This window comes from Plectropomus leopardus, chromosome 6 (genome assembly GCF_026936395.1).
Source record: "Plectropomus leopardus strain MGB_pleo_1.0 chromosome 6, ASM2693639v1, whole genome shotgun sequence".
In the NCBI taxonomy this organism is placed as follows: Eukaryota; Metazoa; Chordata; class Actinopteri; order Perciformes; family Serranidae; genus Plectropomus; species Plectropomus leopardus.
The window spans coordinates 30,460,542-30,483,532 of record NC_142181.1 but is presented as its reverse complement, the minus strand read 5'-3'; the positions used below and the strand labels follow the sequence as shown (position 1 = coordinate 30,483,532).

Sequence of the window (22,991 nt, the reverse complement as noted above, 5' to 3'; positions counted from 1 at the left end):
TTTTTATATACAAGCAGTGTCAGGACTGCCTTCACTAATGCTTCTCAAGATCCTCAGAGATCCTTGTGTACGCTAACTGTATAATCTCCAGGCAGAACAGTTACAAAGGTCTTTGCTCTTCGTTTCAACTTTGAAACATTTTCTGATCAAAACTGCTGTTTTGGTGCAGTGTAGAATACACAGTGTTTCAATGCTGAAGAATAAATGCTGTTTTATTAAATATTAAAGGAAGCAGAGTTTTTGAGAGTTTGTTTAAGGTTTTTGTTTTGTTAATTGTGTGCAAGACTGAAAATAATCCAAATTAAAAATGACTCACAGATGCAGTTAATCTGGTTTTAGGCGCTGAAGCTTCTCTAAATTGATATACATAATTCACTGGACAACTCAAAGGCGGCATATAATTAGATTTCTGTCACTTTTGGGTCAACAAGTTGTCAGTTTAATTCGAGATATGATGGACAACTTACTGCAATTTATTACAAAGTGCAGCGCAAACAGTGTTGTTCATGTTTAAAGTCGCATAATTAAAAATTCCATTTCTGAACTGAAAATGACGTGAATGAGGAATTTGTTATTCCACTGCCAGCATCATCTACTCCATTTTTGGCAACAGATTACATCTGAATTAATCAGGTTATTGTAATCCTTCACCCCCCAACCCTGCATGTTTGGGTTGGAATATCAATGTGTTTGCATCTGTTGCAGCTGAACATCTCAATACATGAAAGTCAACGTCTGCCGTAAGAAACTGCATATTTTTAAACTGAATATTTTCACATCCTGCAATAAAAGAAATGTCTCTTTTGTTGCTCGGGGTGAGGAAAAGGATAGCGCTTAATGTCATGTGTGTGTCCACTGCTCCTCCCCCATAGAGAGCTAAGTAATTTTATGCTCTAATTCCTTCCTTTAAATTAGGCAAGAGGCATAAAATATGAAAAAGGCAGGGATATTTTGAGAGGTCATGTGATTTGTGGCATGAATGCTTAACAACCACTTGAAATCAAACATTTTATTATGTCATGTCTGCAAATAATGTTCGGCTGTAACTTGATTAAATACGAGAGTAGTGTCTAATGTGTTCTTGATCCTTTATTTACCCGTGAAATAAGATGTGATGCAGCCATAGGATAATCTGCCAACCGGTTTTGCATTAATCTGGGTGTAATGTAATATGCAATCCCCCACTGCGACCGCTTCTGGCTAAACCGAATCAAACAAAACACGAAAAAAGCCAAAAGGATCGTTTTCTTATGCATGACGAGTAAAACGTGTTTCAGACACACCTTTCCTGAAGAAAAGCCCAAAATATGACTTTAACCCTTTAATGTCCTGCTCAGTTGTTTGATAGAACACATTTTGAGTCACTCTATCTTAATGAAAAATGTGTTGAACTTAAATCAACCTGATTGAGCTATTTCTGCCATTCAATTTAGGTGTGTTATGCTGAAAGAATTCACTAGATGTCGCTGTGACAGAAGTTAGTAAAAAAACAACAAAAAAAACTACTCCAGACATGAGGGCTTTGTGTGGTAGGATTTTCAATGGCGCATATCTAATTAGGGTCAAATGCTTTTTAAAAACATGCTCTACCAAACAGTTGAATTGTCCTTTTATGGTAAAGTTAGTGAAGCTATTGCAATGTAATTAAAATTGACTGTTTCCTAAGAAATACAAACTCTTGTCATCATTCATAAATCATTGTTAAATGATACATTTAATTTTATCAATAACATATATATGGCGAAATAATTTGGATGTATGATTTTTTTTACTGTCAAAAGCCAAATGTGTGCCAAATGGCTGAAGTGCCCTTTTTTTAAAGTAAAGGCAGCGATGCAAAGATGAAAAATAAAAAAGGATGAATATTCACTGTTGTTAATACTATATATTAAGTTCTTTAAAACTTGAGCAAATTGGTTTGATTTCTTTCAAAAACATGAGAAGGCAACGAGCAACTGAACAAGACATTGCCCAACAACAAGCAAGAAATTAGCAAAAAAATGTACAAGAAAAGTCTCTCAAAAAAAGGAAAAACAAAAAAAAAGTTAGAACTAAACCATACAAGAGTGCTGAAATTAAAATAAATGAATATATGTATATATGCTCAGGTTTCAAGGGGTTAAATAGCTTGTGAAAGGCATCTGAAAGCAAGAAAACTAATGCAGATCCTGGTTTCAAAGGGTTAATGTTATTCCATCATATATTTGATAAAAGAAATTATATCAGTATGATTTGTTTCATCATTTCCGAGATGTTTTAAAAATACTTTAATAGTAAATATCTAGAATGCGTGTGTGGTAATAATATTGGTACTTGTATTATTACTAATAAAAACATGGTCACAGTTTGATATATGTTGGTACACTAACATATTAAAAGCATCATAACAGCAAATGCTTTGTAATTTTTTTTAATAATAGTTTTAAGAGATTCTGTGTGAATTTGAAACTGTAAATGATGCTGCTGTTTAAAGACAAGTAAAGCCAGGTTTAAAATGATATGAAATTATAAGGAACTTGCTGTGAGTTTCACCTATCATCGACCTCATTATCTGCATTCACAGAGACTTTTGATCTGAACGTATGATATCAGACATCTTCTCTCTTTGTTGTGTTTCTCATTTGTTGTTTGAGATGTCTCACACCTTCACCCCGTATTTAAAACTGAGTTGTTTGGAATAAATTAATCGCTGTCAAATCTACACCGTCTCCCCCTTACCCACCGACATTTATGAGGTGTTATTTCTCCCATGTATTAGTAAATTGCATGCATGCAATTCATTTCCCCCAAGGCACCTTGTCGTTTTTCTCATCTGAACGAAGTGACTGGGGCAGTGAGCTATATGGGAGATATATTAGTGTCCAGGAGCACAGAACCGAGAGGGTAGGGCCTGTCTCGGTGATTTATTCCAAATCCAAAAGCCCTGCAGGAGCGTGTTGTCAATCCCATTGGCATCACCTTAGGGTCACATCAAAGCACTGAGTTGGAAAAAACAGAGACAGTTGTTTACAAATCCAGCCGCCTGTTTTGTTCTTTGTCGGAGATGGGAATTAAAAAGTAAATTGGGGCTGCTGTTGTGGTTTAAAATATGAAGAGGAGGTGACGTGTCTGTGAAATTTGACTGGCATTTTCTCGGCCCGAACAACAAGCAGCTTTGCGTCGGTATCAATCAATTATGTTGGACTTTTCTGTTGTTTTAAAGACATTTTGGAGACTTCTCAAGCAGGCTGCACGGTGATTTAGCGAGGGGTATTTTTGCACATGTAATTCAGGCGTGCCAATTTAAGCAGGATACTGGCTGTGATCTGAGGGTGAGTAAGCTGTCACAGAAAAACACACATATCATAAACTAACAATACAAAAACAGGATATTCAGTTCATTGGTAGAGTCACAGTATCTTTCTGAATCATGCTGCTTGCATGCTTGAGTCATCACTTTTCTGCTACGATGCAACCCAAAGGTCACTGTCAACCATCACAAACAATACATAACAGGGTCCTCCCATTGTGTTTACTCAACTGTTGTTGTACCCAAATAAGCTCTTACCACAAAGAGTCTAACCTAAAAGTCAAAAAGACAAAATCTCAAACACAAAAAATGCTTCAGCACAAAGTGCAGAAGTTTAAATCATTTAAATCAGTGGCTCCCAACCTGCTTTTGTCTGAGTACTCTAACAGCCCTGTCAGATGAGCTCAAGTTCCACTTCATCTGCACCAGATACGTCCTTATGAGCCAACTGTAAACTAGACGTTATTTCACACTTGTTACATAAAAGTGGATATTGTTGCAATAATATTTTTGAATTTTCCTTGGTTAGGGTGCTTTGATCAATTTGCACTTCAACTAGATGTTTAAACCATTTATCCTTGGATATATAACACCTAAACTGCTCCTAGCAGCTGTTCCATCAGTGTGTGTGAGTGTGTGATTGGTAACTGAGTAGCAGGTGGCACCTTGTGCAGTAAACTTGGCCACCGGTATGTGAGTTTGACATGTAGTGTAAAAGTGCTTTGAGTGGTTGGAAGACTAGAAAAGTGCTATACAAATGCAGTCCAGTAATCCTTTAGTCAGCAACATCATCATTTCAAATTCTGTTTTTATTATTCATGGCTTCTTTGTTTTATTTGAGTAAATTAATTTTAGCAGAGTGAATTGGTTATGCTCTCATTGTAACCCCTGCCAACCGCAGAAGCACAGTTACCCTTGTTGGTAATCACTGATTTGAATCATTAAATCCATGATGCAATTTGTGATAACAACCCATTATTACAAACAGCATCCTCAGGTTAGGGTTATTGCAAACCTAGCACTAACCACTCAGAAGGTTGTGTTTTATAATAGTTTTGGTTATGATCACTATTTTTACTTTTGATTTCTTTTGTTGTTTTTGTTGCAAAATTAACTAATGTATTGGAATTATAATATTTACAATAACAGTTATGTGCTTTTCCACCAAATCATTTAGAAAAAAAAAAAACCTTAACATTTAGAGAGGATACGTCAACAATGTATTGTATGAAACCTCATAATATCCTCCACTTGTGATTGAATCTATTCATTTTCTTGTTGCGGAAGTTGCTGATGTATTCTGTCTTGGTGCGATAGAAGTAGGGACATTACCCTCCCATTCGCTCCCATTTTGTAGTCCCAGTGGGAAGCATTCATCCCAGTAAGGTTTATTCATGAGGACAGGCGATTGCTCTGTGCATTATAAATAGAACAGAGCTCTCAGCAGAGCTCAGGATCTGACTGCATCTTGCCAGTCGCTACAGGTTGAAGCTCTGAACTGCAGCAATACTCTCAACGAATAAAAACATTGCTTCATGAAAAGGAGAAGATGAGTTATGTTTACTTTTAGTCTCAATCACAGGGGTATGACACTTGATTTGACAATTTGCTCGTTATGCCTGCGTTCCCATTCGAGTCAATATTAGACAACAAGCTGTGAGATTCACATCCCTGAAATCGTGTTGGCACAGTTAAAGGCAGATTTATTGACTCTGAGTTTATGTTTGAACTACCTTGATTGGCAATATTTTCTAGTGTTCACAGTGCTCACAATGATGAGATGGAGAACATAAAAAAATAAAATCGTCCTGGATGCTGTTGGCAGTGGAGCAGGCAACACTGCAACATCACAGCCTTGAGTATAAGTGACTGCCTTTGATGCACGCTATCTGCATCTCTCTACTTTTCCTCTACTGCTGAAAAAATAAAAAGATTTAACTCCAATCTGAAGCACACCGTGCTGCCATTCATACGAGCACCTTTGATTATTGAAATTCCACCCTGTTTCCCTTTAAATGGCAAAAGATGGTTTTAATCTTCAGGCATATTTTATTCAAAACGGTCGTGTCGCCAGAAGCCTCCTTCACTATCAGACCTCTGAAAGACTTCTTTGTGCCCCGTTCTGCGATTTAAATTTTGATACAGAGTCAAACTGATTGCACCATGAGAAACCAAAGGTGATTATCCTGATGGACTAGATAGCAAAATGTAGCCTATTATGTGTGGTGAGAAAAGGTTGATTAAAATGAGTTTCCAGTTGATTCTTCTTCTCTCTAACCTCCCTTTTTGTCTGACCGCATATTGCCCCAAGGCCTTCTTAGACTTGTGGGAGAAGCAAAGGCAGACTTCATATTTCTGGATTATTCACTAAACAGCACAATGATTTAAGTACGTACAACTCGATCAATCACATAAACTCTTCACTGTGCCTTATGGGACATTCTTGAGATAATGTTTATTGATTTACAGATTCGCATCAACTGGAAATGACACTAACATTGTTAATGTCAAAAGAAATTTGTTATCATTTTTGGCAATTTATTCCTACTTAAAATGCAGAAGTAGTGCTTTCTCTGGGACTGAATGGCAGTTTTCAGATTGCAAAAATAAAATGCTATAGTAGGCTGAGAGAGGAAAAAATGTAATCCTATGAAAACAATGGCCCTTTTTTATTGTTAAAGGGGTACAATTTTCAACCAGCTTTGCATCAAACACTGTGCTTAGTAGCCTATGTGTAAATGAAATGTGGTAAACCTACTTTTACTTACTCTACTTACTTTTTAATCAGGGTCTAGATGAACCCCCTCCAACAAAACTCCACCGGATGACGCAAATCAGTGTTGCACGGTATGTCCATACTAGAAAAGTATTGTGGTATCCAGTAGTGTAGTCACACTGCCAAAATTATGACTTCAATACGATACCTGTATCTCGATACTGATACTGAAACGATACCACGGCAAAAACCTATAACACCAGGAAAAGTAATGAATAATTTATAAGATGAGGGTCCTGCCAGGACAGAAATGCCAGATTTCAGTTAAAAGTTAATATATACCGTAATAATGTTAATAAATTGATAACAGAACAGCTCAAATGTAGTATAAATACCTATCCTCTCCTGTTCCCTTTAAAAGCCCTTCATTCCTGTCCTGTCAGGACTCTCATCTTACATATTATTTCATTACTTTTCCTGGTGTTTTAGGTTTTTGCAGTGGTATCAATTCTGTATCGGTATCGAGATATTTTGGGCAGGTATCGTATCGAAGAATTCAGAATTTTGGTATTGTCACAACACTAATGCAAATCGATGCAAAACACATCATCTGGGTTTCTCTGGCTCTCGGGGCTGTTCCTCGAACTACAGGCTGTACTGCATGTTCTTATTGCTCGCCACCCATAGAGTATACAGCTGATCAAGAGACAGACCCGCCCCTCTATGTCTTTCAAACTACAACACGCTCTCATTCCAACTTGCACATACTCCACATCTACATATTCCATTCTAAGTATCCTTCTGTGTCTGCCGTTCCAGGATGATGCTACCATGATGTCAACACAAGTACCTGGTGCGATTAAACTGCACGGTTATGTTAAGGCAACAAAAGCACATGCTGGCAAGGATGGTTAGGATTAGGAGAAGGAGGTACATAATAAGGTGTAGAAAAAAAACATCACAATCAGATGGTAAGGGAACACCGGACTCCCACATGAAAGTCCAGGGTTCGTTGGACTGATTTCCTTCCCCCTCCCACTTGTGAGAGACCTTTGCGCTCCTCATATTATGTCTTAACCAGGAGTTTCTTAACCTGACACTGCACAGCGGTGTATCATGCGGATCCAACAGGTTCGGCCCAGCCACGTTCACAATTGACGTAAACTATCTGCATATCATGCTACCGCGGCACGTGCCATCTGGCTGTTTGGCGGGATGTAATAACACTGAAATGTGAGTTATGTCCGGCCCTGTTCAAGGGCTCTTCTTTAAGAGCCCTTCATATCTATGTTTGATAGAGATGCCTGAGAATTTCTTCACAAAGCACTTATGTCCCTGTGTGTGTGTGTGTGTGTGTGTGTGTGTGTGTGTGTTTGTGTGTGTTGTGTGTGCGCACAAAAGAAGCTTGTGTGTGTACTGTAAACAAGCAAATCCTAGTTGCTCCATCAGTGCATTTCATACTGTGGCATGAGCTGTATTCCTTGAGGGTGGTTGGAGATTGAATCTCATCTATTTTTATTGTACGTTTGTGCTTATGAGACAACATTTACTCTTCTGTGATGGATTTTTTTTTCTCAGATATTGAATCACAGCTCAATGAATAACCTCAAACTGATTTTGTTACATATTTTGGATTGCTACTATTGCTGCTGTGCCCTTTAATTCAGTCCAACTGCTGCTGAATGTGAACAAAATGAATTAATTCCTGTTTAAAGATCACAGAAATGCAGATAAAATGTTCATACACATTATAATATTAGCTACGTTGGTTGGAAAAAACACATTTTATTCCCTTTTACTCCCCAGAAATAGGTTTTCTTTTTTGCCTGAGATAAATAACAGCCAAAATATATTAGTGAGAAGTTATATTGTGAGTAATATGGAGGAAGTGCTGCCCCTAGCAATGTCAGAGTAAGTTACAGTCATCCAGAAATAGGTACTGAGGATAGGAGGTGAACATGTCATCCTGACTTAGGTCAAGCCAACAGGAGCTTTGCAGAGAGAACAAAGGCAGCCTAACTGCTTCCCTCAGCCACACAAAACCCTTTGTTTCTTTGAGCCCGGCTACAATTGCAGCTCATGTGCACTCCAATCAGAGCACGGTTTCAAATATGTTATCTCCCCTGACCACAATGAAGCTTCAGAGGTCATCAATATTTCTTTGATGAGCAAAATGGGTGATATATTTGGACATTTCACAATTACTTTTTCTATTTGAAACAAAGCATTGCAGAAAGCTAAATGATGTCCTCAGTGTTTACCGAGCACACATATTTTTGTAGAGGTCTGTGCAATTGCATCATAAATCTCCAGACAGCCACGACTGACAACATCATAGAGGTCTGCATGAAAACTGTCCAAACAGCGCCATCAGGAAAAAAAAAGTCCCTGAGAAAGAGCGCTGTCATGTAAAATTTCTTTCTATCAACAGCTGAGAGATGAAAGACAGGCAGTGCAATGAGTAGGCAAAGAGACATATTCAAATCAAATCAGCATTTGCAACATAGGATCATTTTTCATCTTTCCAAAGCCATTTTTGTAGTTGTTTGGCTTTTTTAAAAGCAATAATGTATTTTTATGATATGTTTGTATGTATGTCTTGTCCTTGGGTAAACTGGGCAATGTGTTGTGTAGTCTGTTACAAGTCTGTATTTGAAGTAGTTTGTCACCATAATTCCAAAGTTGTACTATCCAAGTGCCACACATCAGAGCTGTGCCTCTCTACATTTAATACAAGATATACATTTCATGGTCACAAGTGTACCACTGCTAACAATAATATTGCTTTCTCTTGGTTTAAGTAGCATTAAGATAAAGGGGACAAACTGTTGGCAATATTATATAGAAAGTGTTTCATTGCTGGTTTTGATTTTGTTCTCTGTTGGTTTTAGGGCTAGGGCACATGCCTTGCATTTCACTGCCTGGAAAATGCCAGGTTGGGCACCGCTTGCTACTCTTGTGCCTACACTGTGTCAACTTTCAAGGATGCACAGGCAGATTGCATCTGAAGTTATTATAGTAAGGGCCTGTGTCCACATACTTTTTTCTCAGGCGAAAAGCAGTGGCAGGGCACAAGGGGAGCATCTCAGAGTTTTGTTTGTTTTTTTGTTTTTCAAATGGTGCACATGGACATTGACATTAGCTTGGTAGCTAACGGCATGCAATATTAACAATTAGTTGACAGTTAACAGTAAGATTACAACAGTACGGTGATAAAAGCACCATCAAAATCCAGTGTCCATCAACTGATCTGCTCCCACAGATGGGCTTTTCCGTTTTTGTTCTGAAAGTAGCCTTGCAAAAGTAAAAAAAAAAAGTTCAGAGATTTCCAAATAGAAGTGCTTGCATCAGCCACACAAAAAGGCGGACCGCACTGAAAAAAGGCACCGGGCACTTTTTCTCTGAGCAGCCACATAGACTCACTCCTCACTGGGAACAATTGAAAAAAGATGCCGGCACTAAGAAAAAGACATAATGTGTACATCGGCCCTAAGCAACAATAACGAGCGCTGTATTATATCATAGCTTACTTACTAGGAATCCTGTGATTAGAGCTGATCTTCTTCAGGATTTGTTTTTAAGTGAGAATTAGTCCTAAAATGTTATACATGGGGCGTATATGAAGCTCTGGGCCCTGCACTGATAAACTTCTCCATGTTTATTATAGACTTATATTTACAGAGGAACTTGCAGTGCACAACACTACATTACAAATGAGGAGAGCAGGAGCTTGAGAACACCTGCACGCTGCAATGGCATCACTCAATTTCAAGCCTTTCCCATTTCTACATATGATTTAAGGATCCAAAAAACAGAGCAGGAGTGCTTTAATTTAGAAGTGTTTGTAATAAAATACAAAACGTTACAAGATTTCTTTTTTTGCACAAACAGGCTGACAAGTTATTTAAAATATGCTAATGATAACATACAGCTAGCTACCGATATAGCTGGGTACTCACATAACTAATGTAATGCTGCCTGTTTTAGCTGCAGTACTGTAGCTAGCATAGAATTGAAATTTTGATATGACTACAAATACAGGAAAATGTTATTTCCTTTTTCATCTTTGAGCCTTTGGTGTCTTTCTTTCTCTTGTCTATTTTCACATAGAAACATACATGGAATAATGACTTAAATGACTTAAATAATGACTTAATTTAACATCATTTGCACTATATTTTCCTCATCAGTACAGCTTCCATCGGTTCTTTCATTTCAAAAGGCTGTAGCTACAGCCTACTTGGCCATCAATATGATCCATCACAAAGGCAAATACCAACCATGAAATATGTTCCTTTCATGCTGAAACACCCAAGCTGCTTCTTAAAACAATCAACTTAATTATATTTTAATTGATTCATAAATCAGAAAATCTCAGAATTGTTATTTTTTATTCGAGGACACTGAGGCAAATCCTCTGTCCGGTCCCAGAGTGTTGGCGGCCCTAATTATCTAGCATGAAAATCAGATGTGTTGAGACTTACACAGTGATGTTAGCAGACAATATGGCTCACAAGCTGGCATTATCCTAAACAAAAAAATCAATCAAATTTATGAGGGGTTTCCCATGTCTAATTATTAAGATGAGACAACAAAATTATCATTTTGCTTAGAAACACAATTAGCTGTTAAAAACTAGCAAAGCTGAGAGCAAAGGACCTCCAACATGGCTGCCAGGGGTGTGTTAAATCACCTGACAGACCTCTGCTGCAAAAGGAAGAAATGCCAACACTACTTACTCTCTCTGTACACTGTTGTCGAATATAATCTTTGAGCTGTAAGTTATTCAGCAGGAGAATAACAGCCACATGATAACACAACCAGATCCCCTACCTCCCCTCTCTGTCTCTGACAGCACAGATGCACAGAAAGGCTCGGACTGGTCATAGAGTGTCACTCACAATCAGTCTCTAAGTGCCAAAGTGCATTCATCCAGAAAATGCCAGATTCCACCATAATCATATTTTCTTATTCTATCTCCATCTCTTCATACCTTGGCTATCTCAATTCAAATTGAAATTCTTGACCTTCAGGATGACAGTTATCGCTGCTCAGAGATTTGGGTGCACTGTGTGTTTTTTTGAGTACAAATCTTGGAACACAGCAGGGTTTCCTAAAGCTTGTAGCTGGGTTCAACATTATTCAGCTTAAACCTGGCTGAACATATGAATTATGAAAAACACCACCGGCATTATTTCTCTGAAGCTGCTTTGAAGGCTTTCTTTATTTTGCTATCCAAGTTTTGTAGATTAATCAATAAGTAATAAGTCATTTTTTTAAGCTTGCATTTTTTTTTTATTTTTTTTTTTTACAAATACGCAGTATGAAGTGTTAGTCGTCTTTGTGTCGGAGTAGAGATCATATGTAAAACCGTTCTGGCATTTGTTCACACAGTTCTTATGAGGAACGATGGCGGAGAGAGGACATTCTTACTGTGATTATGGGAATGACAGTGATGCCGCGAGGTGTGATGTACTTGTTCTGACTGCATCAGCATCACTGAACGTCCAAAGATATAATTTTTCATGCAAAGCAGAGCAAGCCTACTCTTGAATAGTTTTTTTTCCCCAATGCATTTTCAGAAAAATGAAGTAAGATGACAGAAAACCTTGAGAAGGGCTGATAACTTATTGGTTATGATCTCATAAACCAGTGAGACTGCGGGCCAAATCTGGCCACTAATAGGGTACCGCATGGCCCCCCAACCATTTGCTAATTCACAATAAAAAAAAATTGATTCACTCTGAAAAGTGTTTTTGTACTTGTACACATAATGTGCTGGAGTACATAAAACAGCATCGAAAAAGAGCTTGTGCATCAAAAATGTGCCAGTGGAGGATCACCCACACCCACTGACTGAGGCTCTAGCTAAGCCCCTAATGTCCTAAAATCTTAGAAATATTCTAAAATCCGAGAAACATTGTAAACCTTCAAATATCCAATCCTAGAAACACACTAAATTTCTATAAATGTCCTAAAATCCTAAAAAAAACCATCTTGAAATCTGACAAATGTCCTAAAATTCTAGAAATGTCCTAAAATTTGAGAAACATCCTGAAATCCTACAAATGTCCTAAAATCCTAGAACTGCCCTGAAATCCTCAAAATGTCCTAAAAGCCAACAAATATCCTAAAATTCTAGAAATGTCCTAAAATCCTAGAAATGCCTAAAATCCTAGAAATGTCCTTAAATCCCAGAAAAGTCATAAAATCCAAGAAGCATCCTAAAATCTTTGAAACATTCTAAAATCTTAGAAATGTAATGAAATCCTAGGAACCTCCTAAAGGCCTAGATATGTCCTTAAATCCTCGAAAGTGCTGAAGTCCATCAAATATCCTAAAATCCATCAAAATGTCCTAAATATGAGAAATGTTCTAAAATCCGAGAAACGTCCTGAAATCCTTGAAATGTTCTAAAATCAGAGAAACGTCCTTAAACCCTGAAACATCCTAAAATCCTACAAATGTCCTAAAATCCTAGAATTGTCCTGAAATCCTAAAAGCGTCATAAAATCCTAGAAACATCCTGAAATCCTAGAAATGCCCTAAAATCCTAGAAATGTCCTTAAATCCCAGAAGCATCCTAAAATCTTTGAAACACTCTAAAATCTTAGAAATGTTCTAAAATCCTTGGAACCTCCTAAAGTCCTAGAAATGTCCTTAAATCCTTGAAAGTGCTAAAATCCATCAAATTTCCAAAAGTCCATCAAAAAGTCCTAAATATGAGAAATGTCCTAAAATTGTAGAAAAATGTATTGGGGTGCTATTGGCCTCTGGCCTCCTGTGTATTTGCAAAAGTGGCCCCGAGCAAAGCAAGATAAGTATTCCGGTCATAAACCATAGCTGCATTAGTTCAACTGGTGGAGGAAGCTATTACCTTCTTTACTTGAAATAAAGGGACATTATGGGGAATTTTCATGTTTTGCAGGGAAAATGAATGAGGGACTGTGTGTTAAGCACTCTTCAGAGGGAGGTGATTTCCCTCTGCAAAATGCATTTAGCATGCATAACACCCCGGCCCAAACAGATTGTAGATGATGTCTGCAGCCAGGCGTAGCCACAAGAGCCGTCCCTTCATGCTTAAATGGGCAGTCAGGATGCACAATCCTCTGTGTGATGTCAGGAAGTAACCCTGTAGCAGGTACAGTGTGCCCAAAACTGCATTGATGATGCATATTTGATGTTGAATATTTGATGGGAAATGTGGGGGCAGGATGGCAAGGATGAAAAGCCACGTCTATGCCTGGAACCCAGGATTTGATCAGCATATTAATGCAGAATAGTGATTATACTTTGTCGGCAATACCTCAAGGCCGGACATTTAATGAAAAAAGAGGCTGACCTTCCAGGCGAGCAGAATCAAGTTTTACCAAAAAATGGAAAGTTCACTATCAGCATTCAATCTTAAAATAAAGTCTCGTTCATTTACATAATTAGAATTTGGATCTCCAAAGAAGTCCATCCATGCACTCCGCTGTTTAGTAATACGCGCTGCAGGACATCGCAAACCTCTGCAGAGGACAAGTGAGAGGTGTTTTAAAAGGGAGATGAGGCACCATGCTGCAAAGACTTATACATGAGTTTAAACCAAAGGAGACACCTTTCTGTTGAGGGGAGCTGATTTAATGTAGGTGCTGGAGAGAATTTACTGTCTGCCTCTTGCAGTATATAACTGCTGTATAATTTACAAGTTCTTATCTACCCATGTAGCACATGCTGATCTGGGATAATGGCATTGTTTGATGAGGCAGCCAGGAGAGCACGCTGCAGAGTCGGAAGATAATGTACATCCTTCACACATGCCCGGTGTGGGCAGTGTTAAACTTTTTTACTTTCTTTTTTTTTTTTAATCACAGAACAATAAAGATGGCATTTATTATTTGTGTTTGCTGATAGCTGATAGTTATATCCCTGAACTGTAGTTCATATTATTATAAACTTGTACCAATAATAAAGCTCCTATTTGAGTGAAAAGAATAAATATGTGAAAAACATGTTCTCTTCTTCAACCCCGGGGGGAATTGTGCAGCAGAATAAATTGTGTATCAAACCATAAGCAAGGCTGGAATAGCAATAGATTGTGTGTGCAATCTTAAAAAAATATGTAAATGTGTTCACAGAAACAGTAGCACAGGAAGTATGGTAAACTGCAGTGAAATGAGAACAGCAGGGTGATCTAAAAGCTCTGTGTATGTTGTATTTGGATGTCAATTATAGTAGGCCCACCTTTCCAAAGATATAAATGAAATTTATTAATTCCTAAGTGACAGCCATATGGCTGTTAAAAAAATAACACAGCACACAATTCATCATCCCATTAAAAGTGAGCAGAATTCAGGGGTGATGTTATAACAAAAAATTGTTTTTTTTTAATGATGTTAATCAATCCAGATTTATTTTATGAAATTCTATCTGTTTGGAATATAACTGGGTCAGAATCTCTGTTTCTTGTTTTTCCTTCCTTATGTTGATAATAACCTCTTGCCATCATTAAAATGGGCTGTTCTCATGCACGATTTTAACATTTACCTACAAAAAGTAATGTAACTCAATACATATATAACCCACATAATCAAGAGCCGGTAATTTGTTTATAATCCACATAATCAGGAAGGCTACAATCATGTGACTAATGTTGACGGGAGTGAAGACGTAAGAAGTCCAAGTTCATAGGTATCTGGGGTGGTCTATGGGTCACAAAAGCCAGAACTCTCCTCCCAGTTTTTGTTGGTATGTTAAGGTATGTCCTCTTTCCTCCTCTTCCTTTTCCTAAACCTAACCAAAATAACTTTGCCTAAATCTAACCTTAACTTTATGTAAAGTACATAACATCCTTTGTGGGGCACTTATTCATTAGGTATCATTCGCACTGTTGTGTGAGAAAAAAAAAGACTTTTAAAGGGCCCATGGCATTTATCAAACATATCTGACTCATACTCTATTTGAACATAAAGTCAGCTATAGGCATACAGACTGCAGGGAGAAAATGACGATATGTATGTGTTGGTACACAAAACACTGACACACATCGTCACATATGGGCACTACATTACATCAAAAGCTACACAAACATAATTTGTCATTATGTTACATTACGTAGAAGGTTATCCATGAAAAATTATTGTTACAATTTCATTATACACAAGAAAATTCCATGACTTCAAAAATTTCAAGGACACTGAATGATTAATAGATTAATAATTTCCCAGGCCTGGAAAATCTCATTGTAAAATTCCATGACTTTTCCAGGTTTTTTATGACTGTGGGAGCCCTGAATATAATGGAACTAGATGGCACTTAGCTTGTGGTGCCCAACACACCAGCATTTTTTTTTTTTTTTAAAACAGCAATCTCTCTTTCCAGAAATCATGACCCAGTTACTCAATATAATCCACCGACCTTGCTCTGACCAGTTTCATAGGAACTATTTTCATTCTAGCAGACTACATTCGCCAACCGTATCATTGCACATAGAGAAGCGTGCATCCATTACTAGCTCACCTAGCACCACTGAGCTAACAAACATTACAGGAGGATGCCACTAATGTTTACGTCTCACATTGTCTCCAGCCATTTGGTTAGTGTTGTATTTTAGTAAAAAAAAAAAAAAAAAAGAAGTTCCTACATGAAACTGACAAAACCGTGTCATGTTTTCATGATTTTCATTACTGTTGAGTTCTTTAAATGTCCAACTCTCACAACAAAACAATCTGGATGAAAAATAGCGCTACATGTAAGAGGGACAATATGTAGTTTAGATTAAAGGGTTAACTGTCCCTTTAAGAAGAATTAAGGTGCAGCTGCAGATGGAGAGAGGGGCAGTGGATCGCAGGAAGGTTGAGTATTTAGCCTGGCTGTTGATCTTCAGGCAGGTTGCAATAATGTGCTTGAGCGCCACAGTGAAGCCGGTCCCACACACTGCTGACATACGAGCCGGCAAGGTGCACTTAGCAAGCAGGACGAAGGAGCAGAGAGCTGTGCGCGCAGATGTATGCTGTTTAGTCTGACACACCCACACCGACCTAAACGGCAACTTTGTAAGAAGTTCTTTGTTGCTGAAATAAACATCTGTTCACCTGCCATCTCTGAGCGCTCCAGTGACACTCGCCTGTCATACAGATAAATTACAAATGTGGTGAAAGAACCGTTTTGAGGATCTGAACTAAAATGGCAATTTAGCAACACGACCTTTTAGAAAACACATGCAGACTATCATTGATTGTTTTGTGTGATTGTGTCTGAAACACAGATGACTGGTCTACTGAGCTGAACTGATAATAGCTGCATGTCACCGTATATGGTTCGGTGATGAGGCTGAGACAGAGTTGTACCACTCGGATACCAACACAGAGAAATTATTTCACATTCTACAAAGGCATTAGGGCTCTTTTCTAATATTCCTGAGCAGAGCCAAGCACTGAAAGCATTACATTGACAGCAGGGTGGGTATTGGTATGATATAAAAGGAGTGTTCTAAACTGGGTACAATTTTTCCAATTCCATTCTGTCACTGTTATCACAAGTTTGTCATATTTGTGTATCATGTTCCAATACTCTTTAATCCCTTGTGACAAGGTCTGCAAAATGTACTTTTTTTACATTCCCTCTTATTTCTTCAAAGAGGCACACAGTGAGAGCAAGGAGCACAAACTCTGACTCTCATGTATTGACATTAAATGTGAGCTTTTTTCATTTATAGCTACAATATATCTCTCCCTGTCGTGCAGCCGAGAGACTTAAAGTGTCAAAATAAAAACCTAAAAGTAAATTTTGTGGGCTGTTTTCCCTTTAACACTGAGTGTGAGACAGCTTCAGGAAAGTTTTAGTTTTTTCTCATGGACTGTGTAGTGCAGATCGTATAATGGATCAGATCAGCCGTCCAGGTACACAACTAGCGATTTATTTCATTTGTGGATATTTGTGAAATTAGTAAACTTGTACTTTTCTGTGGTCATTTTCAGCTGTAAATGTAACATTTGAAGATATATAATTAAACACAATGGTCTGACCTATCTGATGTTACTTCTGTGCTTATTTTATGCATTGTGCTGTTTATTAGCATCTTTGATAAGCCAAATCTACTGGCAAGGAAGCAAAGAAATGTACTGCTTTGGAGGGGGCCTCAACAAAAAAATCAATATCAGTTTAAGTGTACACCGTATTTTGATTTTTTTTCAGCTTTATCTTACACACTAACCATTCTTGGCAGTGGTAGACTAGCTATTCCAGTGTTCTGCTAAAGTAAAATGAAGTCTGGTGTTTTTGAGAACGCCGTTTCATTTCCCCACCACAAAGGGCTTTCTGGCAGCAGGGTAAAATGTTGAAACTATTCTGAATATGATGTATCCTTGAAGTTCCAGAGTGTTAAATTTAGGGGGATTTAGTGGAATCTAGTAGTGAGGATTGCAGATTGCAACCTGCTGAAACTTCTTCTGGTTAGAATCCTTCAGTGTTTATTGTTCAGGAGGTTTTTACTGGGAGCCAAATTATCTGCAGAGGTCTCTTCCTCCCCAAAACAAACTGACTCAGTAACTGAAACCTGTAGAAACTCTAAACAAAGCAGTTTCACGTTACAAATTAGTGTTTCTCTAATTCTGTTGCTCAGTGGTGCTAGAAATGGGCTGCTAGCTCAGCACCTGCTAATGTGTGCTCACCATTTCTCTCGTATGACTTGAGAACAACACATTCAGGAGGTTTTTATCAGGGGCCAAATTTTCTGCAGATGTCTCTTCCTTGCCAAAACAAACGGACCTTGTGATTTAAAACTAATAATAGAATAGAATAAAAAAACACTGAATAAAACAGTTTCACATGAAAAAAAATCTGTGTTTTTTTTATGCTCTCACGGCAAAGGGGCTGCAAACTACAGCGACAGACGCAAAAACCTGAATTGCCCTGTCAGAGTCAGCGTTTGGATTATCCATTCTGGGACACTGTGGACACATGCTGTTATAATATATTATATAGCGATCTGTGTAGATGACGACCTGTCCCCTATGCAGATATAAAAGGCTCATTCTAATGTGATGAAAACTCAATGATTCTTATTTTCAAGTGATTATACACTAAAGAAAACATGCACTTATTATATTGTATTCCATTTTTGCCCATATATTTCCCTAAATCCTACAAACTGAACCTTTAAACTGATATTTTTTTCTTAAGGTGGCTGACAACTAACCAACTGAGGCAGCTGTTTCCTGTTATGAATGTGATGTTTGGATCTTCTATCCAGAAATTATGTAAACAAACATTGTTTGTCGCAGGTTTTGACCCCGCCTCCTTCCCCTCTGGCTGCATCACCTTTTCAAATGTCCCTCTGTCCCTCTGGTCGAGCACTTACCAAGGCCTCGAACAACACACAGCTGAGTGATGATGGCTTCACTCACCTTAGGCATGCAAGCTATTGCTACACTATTCGACAACAACATTTCCTTCAGACACTGCTTTGGGACAACATGGTCACCACGTCACTGGCACTGTGCCGGCAAAGACACTAAATAACATCATCAGTTTTTCTTGACTAAAGTAATCACAAAAGTTGCAGCTGGTTCATCTCCACTGGTGCAGTGAAACATGGTTTGGCAGAGTAAGACTAGGCAGATTCTTGTTTTGTTTCTTGATTGTTTGATGTTTTAGTAAATGGTAGATTAAAAACATGGATTGTGCCAAGAATGAGGAGGTATTCCAAACTGCAAAATGGATACAAAGCATCACTAAAGAAAATTTCTGAGTGCCACAACTAAAAGACTGCATTTCTATACAGAATTTACAGCACACAAGATTTTCAAATCTGAAAAGGTGCAGACAGTGTTTGCATTTGAGCAGCGACACGGGACGTGAAGAAAACACAAGGGGCTTTGCTTCTGGGCTAAGAAGATGAATCTGTTTTATCTAGCAAAGCAAACCCTGGCTGTATACTAAGCGAGACAGGATGTGCCCAGATATGTTGTGTGTTGGGGTTCCACTATTCATCACTTCAAACACATCCTCAGCTCACTGCCAATACGGCGCCTCATCCCCGATGCAGCTCAACGGTGTGACTGCCACCGGTGCCCAGGAGCCACAGCCAGTGATTTACTATCTAGCTGTATTTTGTATCACTTGGGTGCACACCGCTGGCCACACTGTTGTCCTGTCACAAGCTGCCTCGACATATTTGTAATTCTGTGTAAAGCGGTACCGGTGAGGTGGTATCTCCTATAAGCATTCATCAGAGTACACTCTAATCTGGTTCTGTTTCAACATCACCTCCACAACAATGAGAGAGATGAGTGTGATGAGGCAGAACCAAAAGAAAATATATTCTGCGTCCCGCTGATCAGATAACGTGTTGCAATTACTCGCCAGGAAACTTTGTTCTGTGATTTAAGCTATTGTTAGGCCTTTTACAACCTCAAGGGAGTCAGTCATGGGTGAAAACGTGACTTTTTTTGTAATGCCGGACCGCAGCACAGAATGGTCACAACAGCATTAAATGCTCCACTGACAGGATGATAACTGTAATTATCCCTTTTAACTTGTCTGAATATGCAAAGGCTTCAGTCTACATAAGGAGTGAATGGCTTCTTACATTTGTATGACACGCAATCATCTAGTATTGGCAGCATAGGATTCATGCTGTTTTTTTTTTTTTTTTTTTTAATGCAACCTGGAACAAATGGCCTTTGCAGGGTGCATTCTCTGCTTAAAATGAGGCATACGGATTGGAAAATGCCCTCATATATTTTCACATGTGCGCACTTGTTTAATAGCTTATTTAAGTGCGGTCCCCTTCATTGGTTCCTTAAGGGGCCAATTTAGACTTTGACATAAAGCTGCACTAGGCAACTTCTCAGGCTCTAAATGGCAACAGGAAACACATTTTTGAATCAATTTTAACTTGGATATCCAAAAATCCTGTCAGTAAACTGTACACAGCATGCTCATGTTTACCAACCTGGCTGCTCCATGATCACTTTAGACCAAAAGATACCAAACGGAGGCGAGAGCCAGAGGAGATGGCATTACAGAGTCTGGAGTGGAGTCATATCAGACTTCAAAATTTCATGTGGGGGAAATCTGAAGGGTTGGAATTGAAGGGAAACCTCTGTATTTTTAAACTGGACCCTGTTTTCCTATGTTTTTGTGTCTAAATGAATAATGGAGTTACGAAGTTGAAATTGGTCCAGTATTTAGAGATGCAAACAGGCTGCAGTGTAATCTCTACTCGCAACTGTGTGCTTGTTTTTGCCAGATAGGCACATATTGTTCATATGTGTATTACCATTTGAAAAATACCATACAGAGCTATAAAACATTTTTATTTTTACATTGTAACAAACGTCTGTAAAAATATGGTCAAATTCTAACTGTACTGTACCGTTTTTCCAAAATACAGTAAAAATACAGTAAAATCCCAAAACAACAGTTAACATAAACAGTAGACTGTTGTGTATATTATATATTACAGCAATATGCTGTATTTTTATTTTACTAAGATCTAACAGAGGGACAGAAAGCATATGCAAGTTAGCTACAGTATTAAAGTGTAAACCTCAAATTCAACTGTAATACCCCTTTTCCACCAAAATTAGCGCATGTACACAGGTTTAAAAATAAATAAATAAATAACATAGGTAAAACCATCTAAAAACAGGCAAAACACTGCTTTCTCATTGTTCTGGTGGGAACTCCTCGGCCACGGAGGACTGCTACTGCGCACACTCCAGCTCCTAATGACGTCACCAGCGCACGATGGCAGTAGCCAAATCTGGGATATTTTTGCTTAACTACAGTGGGGACACGTGGTCCATCTTTATATACAGTCTATGGTGGAGATGGACGGCAATTGGCGTCATTGCATTTAGCAGGTTAAGGGGCTAAAATTAGCGTGTTCACCTGGGTGTTGTGTTTCCATCGATGCCGAGACCAGGAGGTAATAATACCCGTGACTACTGCAGAGTCATTTGACCCCAGTCTGATGCTGATTGCACACATTCCTACTAAGCCAGGTGTTAGTGGGTATTAACATCTTCTTTTTGTGCAGTGGAAATGAAACTTAAAAAATGTAACTGTAATATACTGTTGAAGTAAATAATTGATAGGATGATATTCTGTGGTGGAATTGAGGAGCAGAGACACCGGTTGAAGCTTCAATCAGGAGTCATTTATTCCGAGCACTCGGGTCGACACAGGAACGAAGGAAACATGCAAGTGGCTGTTTGACAACGAACAGAGAAAAGACAGTGGCATTTATGCAGTTGTCATGACGTAGATGGTTGGGATCAAATTCTAACATGTCAGGAACTAAGGCTCTCCTGAGAAGTGAGGAATGTGTTTGTGTTTCTAAATTTGCTGGCACTGGTCCATCTTTGGTATCTATGGTCAACTTGCAGGCACTAAAGCTTCACTATATATGGGTAGCTCTTTACATGAGTAGACATAAAGTCTCAAACTAACTATGGAGGGATCATAATTCTTAAAAATACATAGTAACAATAATGTAATGTCATCGTAAAATAACAGTATTATGCTGGCAACTACAGCTGCCAGTAGTTTACCGTAATATAATGGGAAATTTTATATTTGTGTTTAGTTGTAGTGTGTAACCAAGTTTAGCTGACAAAGATGTCTCTCACTGAAATGTCATGGACCTTTCGCCATTGAAAAATCAACCAGGTATTCAGCAATGACATTGAAAGTCCTTCAGATTTCTTATGAGATTTCAGATCGAGTCTCCTCCTTGAGCGAGATTTGTTCACAATAAGAAACATAGCAGCAAAAAGTGAGGAAAAACGTGCAATTTATCTACAGAGTCCTTTCTGTCATGTTGCTGGATACTTCTAATAACAATCTGAGCCTTTCAGTGGCAAAAGCAAGCACTTTTAATGGATGTAAATTGACGGTGCAAGAATGACTGCCTGTTACAGCAGTCTCTTACAGCAGTGAGGCAGATTCAAAAACTGTTGTGTCCATTAGTCATTTAGACACAAAAAACATGGGAAAATATAATGCAGGCTGAAAAATACTTAAGTTTTCCTTTGAAGGACATGGTACTTTTTTCTCCATTGCAGCAAGTGATTTAGGCTTCTACAGAGGGTGTAAATATAAAGTGTGTCTACTGCAGAGTGATGCTTTATGTGCTGCAGTGCTGCCTCGGTCAGTTTTTATGTGCTGCCATGAACCATCTCAACCCTTGATGTTTACAGTTTCATTAAAGACACATACAAGGTTTATTTGTACATATTTACATTAAGGCCTCTTTATACCAAGTCTGACCTTGATAGAAGCCCATGTATGTGTCTTTCTTTACCTACAAGGTAACCCCCCTAATGGTTTCCCACCTGCAGTGTCTAAGATATCATATTAGTGATGAACAGTTGAGTCATAAAAACATCAAGGTAATGAATTAAATTGTGTAATTCGTTTCTGAATAACTGAAATGGATATTCAATTTCCAATCCCTGCACGACTACGCAAATATGATTTATATGCCAGTGTTTTTAATCATTGAAAAAGAAAAGCAGTGCCAAACTGCACCTTGCCAACATGATATGACCTCTAGTGTGTTTAAAACGTAATGCTTTACAGCAATAAACGATAAGTAGAATATCATTCTACTGTAGCTCTGCATTTGGCAAAACCACTGGCACAAATAGGTAGGTTTTGATATTTTTATTCCAGATGTCAAAACATACTTTCCATGGTTTCCTGCAGCCCAAAATGCAGAGCAGCATAAATCATGTCACATTAATGTATTCTAGATTTGATTATGCTGTTTTTCAATTAATGTGCCAGAGGCATTCACACTGCAAATTCAATTCTATGTGCACTGTGGTCCTAACCAACAGTGGAATGAAGGTGCTCTGTATTTCAGAGGTAAAATAGTACGTCAGCAGAAACACCTAAGGAGGAGCTATGTCTCCATGTTTTTTTTATTTCTTACAAGTTGGAGGGATTAAAAGAAAAACAAGCCGAGTGGAGTTATGTCTAACACACATCAGC

At 38.3% G+C, this 22,991-nt stretch overlaps 1 long non-coding RNA gene across 4 annotated transcripts in view; it reads right to left on the bottom strand.

The window, feature by feature from the left end:
• LOC148189430 (uncharacterized) overlaps window positions 1-22,991 on the bottom strand; it is an 82,615-nt gene that overhangs the window by 25,831 nt on the left and 33,793 nt on the right. The window contains exon 3 of one of the 4 annotated variants that reach the window (XR_015776850.1): window positions 1,335-2,978. The exons of the other annotated variants lie outside the window; for them this stretch is intronic. This is a non-coding gene — a long non-coding RNA (uncharacterized LOC148189430). Of the gene's footprint in view, window positions 1-1,334; window positions 2,979-22,991 lie in introns of those variants that run through there. 4 annotated transcript variants of the gene reach the window in all.